This window comes from Arachis stenosperma, chromosome 1 (assembly GCF_014773155.1).
Source record: "Arachis stenosperma cultivar V10309 chromosome 1, arast.V10309.gnm1.PFL2, whole genome shotgun sequence".
Taxonomy (NCBI): Eukaryota; Viridiplantae; Streptophyta; class Magnoliopsida; order Fabales; family Fabaceae; genus Arachis; species Arachis stenosperma.
In genome coordinates this window covers 57,795,578-57,803,269 of record NC_080377.1, presented here as the reverse complement: position 1 = coordinate 57,803,269, position 7,692 = coordinate 57,795,578, and the positions used below count along the sequence as shown (strand labels likewise).

General features: G+C 36.5%; 1 non-coding gene across 1 annotated transcript; it reads left to right on the top strand.

The window, feature by feature from the left end:
• The first annotated feature begins 913 nt into the window (after positions 1–913).
• LOC130950131 (small nucleolar RNA R71) lies at positions 914–1,021 on the top strand. The gene has a single exon (XR_009073527.1). It is a non-coding gene; the product is annotated as a small nucleolar RNA R71 (small nucleolar RNA).
• Positions 1,022–7,692: the final 6,671 nt, after the last annotated feature.

The following is a 7,692-nucleotide window of genomic DNA, read 5'->3' as shown; positions in this document are numbered from 1 at the left end:
GCTGGAAATCCCAGGATGTCTATTTTTCAACGAAATTGAGAGCGCGCCAATTGGGCTTCTGTAGCTCTAGAAAATCTACTTCGAGTGTAGGGAGGTCAGAATCCAACAGCATCTGCAGTCCTTTTCAGCCTCTGAATCAGATTTTTGCTCAGGTCCCTCAATTTCAGCCAGAAAATACCTGAAATCACAGAAAAACACACAAACTCATAGTAAAGTCCAGAAAAGTGAATTTTAACTAAAAACTAATAAAAATATAATAAAAACTAACTAAAACATACTAAAAACATACTAAAAACAATGCCAAAAAGCGTATAAATTATCCACTCATCACCTTGGATAGATCAGAGACTATGTTTGCTAAGCTAGAGGGGCTCTGCTCAGATTTTTCTGTTTGTTGCTGAGAAGATGATGGAAAAGGCTTGCTATTGCTAAACATGTTTCTTCCACCATTATTAAAGCCTTGTTGAGGCTTTTGTTGATCCTTCCATGAGAAATTTGGATCATTTCTCCATGAGGGATTATAGGTGTTTCTATAGGCTTCACCCATGTAATTCACCTCTGCCATTGCAGGGTTCTCAGGATCATAAGCTTCTTCTTTAGAAGATGCTTCTTTAGTACTGTTGGATGCATTTTACAATCCATTCAGAGCATTCTGAGTCAACATTTTATTCTGAGCCAATCTGGCATTCAGAGCATCAATTTCAAGAACTCTCTTCCTCTGAGGCGTCCCATTACTCACAGGATTCCTCTCAGAGGTGTACATGAATTGGTTTTTTGCAACCATGTCAATGAGTTCTTGAGCTTCTGCAGGCATTTTCTTTAGGTGAATGGATCCACCTACAGAATGGTCCAGTGACATTTTAAAGAACTCAGATAGACCATCATAGAATATATCCAAAATAGTCCACTCTGAAAGCATGTTAGAAGGACACTTTTTGGTCAACTGCTTGTATCTTTCCCAAGCTTCATAGAGGGATTCACCATCTTTTTGCTTGAAGGTTTAAACATCCACTCTAAGCTTGCTCAGCTTTTGAGGATGAAAGAACTTGGCCAAGAAGGCCGTGACCAGCTTATCCCAAGAGTTTAGGCTATCTTTAGGTTGTGAGTCCAACCATGTTCTAGCTCTGTCTCTTACAGCAAAAGGGAAAAGCATGAGCCTGTAGACTTCAGGATCTACTCCATTAGTCTTAACAGTCTCACAGATCTGCAAGAACTCAGTTAACAACTTATAGGGATCTTCTGATGGAAGTCCATAAAACTTGCAGTTCTGTTGCATTAGAGCAACTAGTTGAGGCTTCAGCTCAAAATTGTTTGCTCCAATGGCAGGGATTGAGATGCTTCTTCCATAAAAATTGGAAGTAGGTGTAGTATAATCACCAAGCATCCTCCTTGCATTATTATTGGGTTCGGCCATGTCTCCTTCTTTTTTGAGATTCTCTGTAAGGTTTTCTCTGAATTGTTGTGCTTTAGCTTCTCTTAGCTTATTCTTCAGAGTCCTTTCAGGTTCAGGATCTGCTTCAACAAGAATGTCCTTGTCCTTGCTCCTGCTCATATGAAAAAGAAGAGAATAGAAAAGAAGAGGAATCCTCTATGTCACAGTATAGAGATTCCTTTATGTGAGTAGAAGAAAAGAAGAATAAGAATGAGAAGAGAAAAATTCGAACACAGAGAAGAAGAGAGGGTTCGAATTTTGAGATGAGGAGAAATGTTAGTAAGTGAATAAATAAATAGAAGGAGGTGAGAGAGAGGGGTTTTCGAAAATTATTTTTGAAAAATGGTTAGTGATTTTTGAAAATTAAGAGAAGAAATAAAATCAAAATTAAAATTTGAAACAATTAGTTAATTAAAAGAATTTTGAAAAAAATGGATGGTGATTTTTGAAAATTAGAAAGAGAAAAGTGGTTAGGTGGTTTTGAAAAAGATAAGAAATAAACAAAAAGTTAATTAGTTAGTTAAAAAAGACTTGAAAATCAATTTTGAAAAGATAAGGAGTTAGAAAAGATTTTTGAAATTGATTTTGAAAAATATATGATTTGAAAAAGATATGATTAAAAAGATATGATTGAAAAGATATTTTGAAAAATATTTAAAAATGAAATTAAAAAGATTTGATTTTTAAAATTAAAATTGATTACTTGACTAACAAGAAACTAAAAGATATGATCCTAAACTTTTAAGATTGAACCTTTCTTAACAAGAAAGTAACAAACTTCAAATTTTTGAATCAATCACATTAATTGTTAGTAAAGTTTTCGAAAATCATGAAATAAAGATAAGAAAAAGATTTTGAAAATCAATTTTAAAAAATTTTTGAAAATAACAAAAGGAAAAAGAAAAGATTTGATTTTGAAAAGATAAGATTTTTAAAAGTGAAATCTTGACTTGACTAACAAGAAACAACTAATTTTAAAAATTTTTGACTAAGTCAACCCAAAGATTTCGAATTTTTGAGTAAAAGAAGGAAAAGATATTTTTTATTTTTGAATTTTTAATGAGGAGAGAGAAAAACACAAATATGACCCAAAACATGAAAATTTTGGATCAAAACCAATGATGCATGCAAGAACACCATGAATGTTAAGATGAACACAAAGAACACTTTGAAAATCAAGATGAACATCAAGATTTATTTTTTGTAAAATTTTCAAGAAAAGAAAAACATGCAAGACACCAAACTTAAAGGTTTTTCATGTTTAGACACTATGAATGCAAAAATGCATAGGAAAAACAAGAAAAGACACAAAACAAGAAAATATGAAGATCAAACAATAAGACTTACCAAGAACAACGTGAAGATCATGAAGAACACCATGCATGAGTTTTTCGAAAAATGCATAAATTTTTTAAAAACATGCAATTGACACCAAACTTAAAAATTGACACTAGACTCAAACAAGAAACACGAAAATATATTTGGTTTTTATGATTTTATTAATTTTTTTTGGGTTTTTCAAAAATTTCTTTTTGGAAAAACGAAAACAAAGAAAAATTTTGAAAGATTTTGAAAACTTTTTGAAAATAAAAGACGAAGAAAATTACCTAATCTGAGCAATAAGATGAACCGTCAGTTGTCCAAACTCAAACAATCCCCGGCAACGGCGCCAAAAACTTGGTGCACGAAATTGTGATCTCAATGGCACCAACAACTTGGTACGCACAATTGTAATATCACTCTTTTTCACAACTTCACACAACTAACTAGCAAGTGCACTGGGTCGTCCAAGTAATAAACATTACGTGAGTAAGGGTCGATCCCACGGAGATTGTTGGTATGAAGCAAGCTATGGTCATCTTGTAAATCTCAGTCAGGCAGATTCTAATGGTTATAATGGTTTTCAAATATAAAGATAAATAAAGCATAAAATAGATATAGAGATACTTATGTAATTTATTGGTGGGAATTTCAGATAAGCGCACGAAGATACTGTGTTCCTTCTGCATCTCTACTTTCCTACTGCTTTCATCCAATCATTCTTACCCCTTTCCATGGCAAGCTGTATGTTGGGTTTCACCGTTGTCAATGGCTACCTCCCATCTTCTCAGTGAAAATGGTCCAGGTGCGCTGTCACCGCACGGCTAACCATCTGTCGGTTCTTGATCATGTTGGAATAGAATCCAGTGATTCTTTTGCGTCTGTCACTACGCCCAACACTCGCGAGTTTGAAGCTCGTCACAGTCATCATCCCATCTCAGATCCTACTCAGAATGCCACAAACAAGGTTTAGACTTTCCGGATCTCAGGAATGGCCACCAATAATTCTAGCTTATACCACGAAGACTCCGATCTTTCGGAATGAAGGCTAAGAGATACGCGCTCAATCTAAGGTAGAACGGAATTGGTTGTCAGGCACGCATTCATAGGTGAGAATGATGATGAGTGTCACGGATCATCACATTCATCATGTTAAAGTGCAACAAATATCTTAGAATAAGAATAAGCTGAATTGAATAGAAAAATAATAGTAATTACATTAATACTCGAGGAACAGCAGAGCTCCACACCTTAATCTATGGTGTGTAGAAACTCCACCGTTGAAAGTACATAAGTGAAAATAAGGTAGGCTGGCCTCAATGTCTAAGGACTAACAATAATCAAAGATGTTCCAAAGGCTCGTCCAAAAGATTTCTTTACAATAGTAAAAAGTCCTATTTATACTAGACTAGCTACTAGGGTTTACAAAAATAAGTCTAAGTGCAGAAATCCACTTCCGGGGGCCACTTTGGTGTGTGCTTAAGCTGATCTTGGGGTTAAATGCCAAGTTATAACGTGTTTTTGGCGTTTAACTCTGGTTTGTGACGTGTTTCTAGTGTTTTACTCCAGAATGCAGCATGAAACTGGCATTGAACGCCAGTTTGTGTGATCTAAAATCGAATAAAGTATGGACTATTATATATTGCTGAAAAGTCCTGGATGTCTACTTTTGAACGTAATTTAGAGCGCGCCATTTGGAGTTCTGTAGCTCTAGAAAAGCTATTTCGAGTGCAGGGAGATCAGAATCCAATAGCATATGTAGTCCTTTTTCAGCCTCCTATCAGATTTTTGCTCAGGTCCCTCAATTTCAGCCAAAAAGTAGCTGAAATCACAGAAAAATACACAAAATCATAGTAAAGTCCAGAAATGTGAATTTTGCATAAAAACTAATAAAAACATCCCTAAAAGTAGCTAGATCTTATTAAAAACTACCTAAAAACAATGCCAAAAAGCGTATAAATTATCCGATCATCAACTGCACCCAACATTCGTGAGTTTGAAGCTCCTTACAGTCATCCCTTCCCAGATCCTACTCGGAATACCACAGACAAGGTTAAGACTTTCGAGATCTCAGGAATGCTGTCTATTGATTCTAGCCTATACCACGAAGATCCTAATCACGGGGTTGGAAGCTCTGTTGTCAGGAGAGATGATGCAAATCCGTGGATCAGAGACCCAAGAGAGTATACTCTGACTGGCATCTAATGACTACGTTGAACATCATGTAGACCGCTTTGTGGTTGTTAGGCACGCGGATCTTGGCTAAGCGAGTACTGAAGATAGTGGGTGATTGTCACGGGTCACCCCTTCAGTCTGACTTAACTGAATTAAGTACAAGAGTATATCTTGGAGAATAAGTAGGCATGAATTGACGGAAAAAACAATAGTACTTGCATTAATTCATGAGGAACAACAGAGCTCCTCACCTTAATCTATGAGGTGTAGAAACTCCACCGTTGAAAATACATAAGAGAAAAAGGTCTAGGCATGGCCGAATGGCCAGCCTCCCCAAAGATGATCATAAAGCTCAAGGGTTCCAAAAAAGACCCTTATACAATAGTAAAAAGTGCTATTTATACTAAACTAATAAATTATGTTTACAGAAAATGAGTAGACAGTGCAGAAATCCACTTTCGGGACCCACTTGGTGTGTGCTTGGGCTGAGATTTAAAGCTTTCATGTGGATAGGCCATCCTTGGAGTTAAACGCTAGCTTGGGTGCCTGTTTGGGCGTTTAACTCTAGTTCTGATGCCAGTTCTGGCGTTTTACGCCAGAAAAGGGTCTCTAGGTGGCGTTTTGATGCGCATAAACTTGTTATGCTACGATTTTAGGAAATTGCACGAACGGCAAAATTCCTTCCGGCAAGTGCACCGGTTATCGTCAAGTAAAAACTCACAATAGAGTGAGGTCGAATCCCACAAGGATTGGTTGAATGAGCAATTCGAATTAGAAGTTTGTTTAGTTGAGCGGAATCAACGTTTGGATGTGAATTGCATAAAGTAAATGTGGCAGGAAACGTAAATTGCAAGGAATTGAAATTTGCATAAACTTAAATTGCGAGGATTAAGGTGCGAGAAAGTAAATTGCTGAAATTAAAAGGGAATTGGGGTGATTGCATGAATTGAAATTTGCAGAATGTAAATAGAAAGTGTAGATCAGAAAGAGGGGTTCATTGGGGTCAGGAGATATTGAAATCTCCGAATCAAAACATTTTCATCTCTTCCTCAACCAATGCATTCATTGAATCTTGCTTGGCAATCTTATATGATTGGATCCCAATTCCTTGGCTCACCAATTCTCTCTAAAAACAAACAAATTCCCAATCCCTTGGTTTAAATGTTCATAAGAAGAGATGATGCTCGATCACTGATTATACCACACAGTTTCATGAACCACAATTTGGTAGGATTACATGTCACAATATCCATCCAAACCCCAATCCAATTCACTGTGAGAAAGCTTCTCTAGCATGAATCCTCCATTCCTTTCCCAAGGTTCCGAAGGATTCCAATTATGGATAGTTTCTTTCCCAAGACAACTACCCAATGGAGTTAGATCGAGAAGCTTTCTAACAAAATTCAAGAGAAAAGATTGAAGAAGAAGATAAAATTATTATTGATTCATTGAATTACAATAGAGCTCCCTAACCCAATGAAGGGGGCTTAGTGAGTCATAGCTCTGAATTCAATTACAAAGTATGAAAAATAGCAAAAATGATCAAAAGTTCCAAAGTGTCAAAAAAAGTTCTCAACTAACTTCAATTCTATCCTATTTATACACTTTCTAAATTGAGCTTCTGTTGTGTTTCTTGGGCTTTGAGGCTTTTCCTTGATTTCCTTTTGCTTTGGGTTTATGGTCCATAATCCTGATGAGGCTGTGATCCCATTCTGTAACATTCATTGAGCAAACTTAGTGATAAACAAGTAATGACACAGGACTCAACAATTTGAAGTTCCAGACTCATCAATTCTTCAGGCCCAATCCCATAAACCATAATATTCAATTGGGTTTCATACCATAATACGTTTAAGTTGAACTTTGTGCTCAAAAGCTAACTTAAACTTCAATATATTTGGCCCAGAAACCCTTTCAAAAGTGGCGTTTAAGTTGAAGTTTAAGTTTCAGTTTAAGGTTAAACTGAAACTTAAACGTGGAAATGGAAGAAAGCAACTATGGGTTGTGGTATGGCCGAACACGTTTAAGCTTTAGTTTAAGGTTAAACTAAAGCTTAAACGTGGAATTGAAGAAAGCAACCCTGGAGGCAATTTGAGTCGAACACGTTTAACCTCCAGTTTAAGGTTAAACTGGAGGTTAAACGTGGGAATGAAGAAAGTAGCCCAGGAGTGTGAATGGGTCGAACACGTTTAACCTCCAGTTTAAGGTTAAACTGGAGGTTAAACGTGGAAAATGAGAAGGCAACCCTGGAGGCAATTTGTGGTCGAACACGTTTAACCTCCAGTTTAAGGTTAAACTGGAGGTTAAACGTGGGAATGAAGAAAGTAGCCCAGGAGTGTGGATAAGTGACGAACACGTTTAAGCTCCAGTTTGAGGTTAAACTGGAGCTTAAATGTGGAAATGCTCCTTTGGTTCAAGTCTCATTCTGGCGTTTAACCTCCAGTTTAAGGTTAAACTGGAGGTTAAATGTGGAAATGCTTCTTAGTGCCTTTCTCATTCTGGCGTTTAACTTCCAGTTTAAGGTTAAACTGGAGGTTAAACGCCAGTTACAGCATTTCCTCCTTTCTCATGATTCTGGCGTTTAAGCTCAAGTTTAGGCTTAAACTGGAGCTTAAACTCCACATTTGATATTCAAGCTTCTTTTATTGATTTTGTTGCTTCCTTGCCTAGCCTCTTCTTCCCTGAAATCATCCAAACAATTGCATCAAAGTCTTGCAAAATTTCATGAGAAATCATCCATTCATAGCATTCAAGTAATATAACTA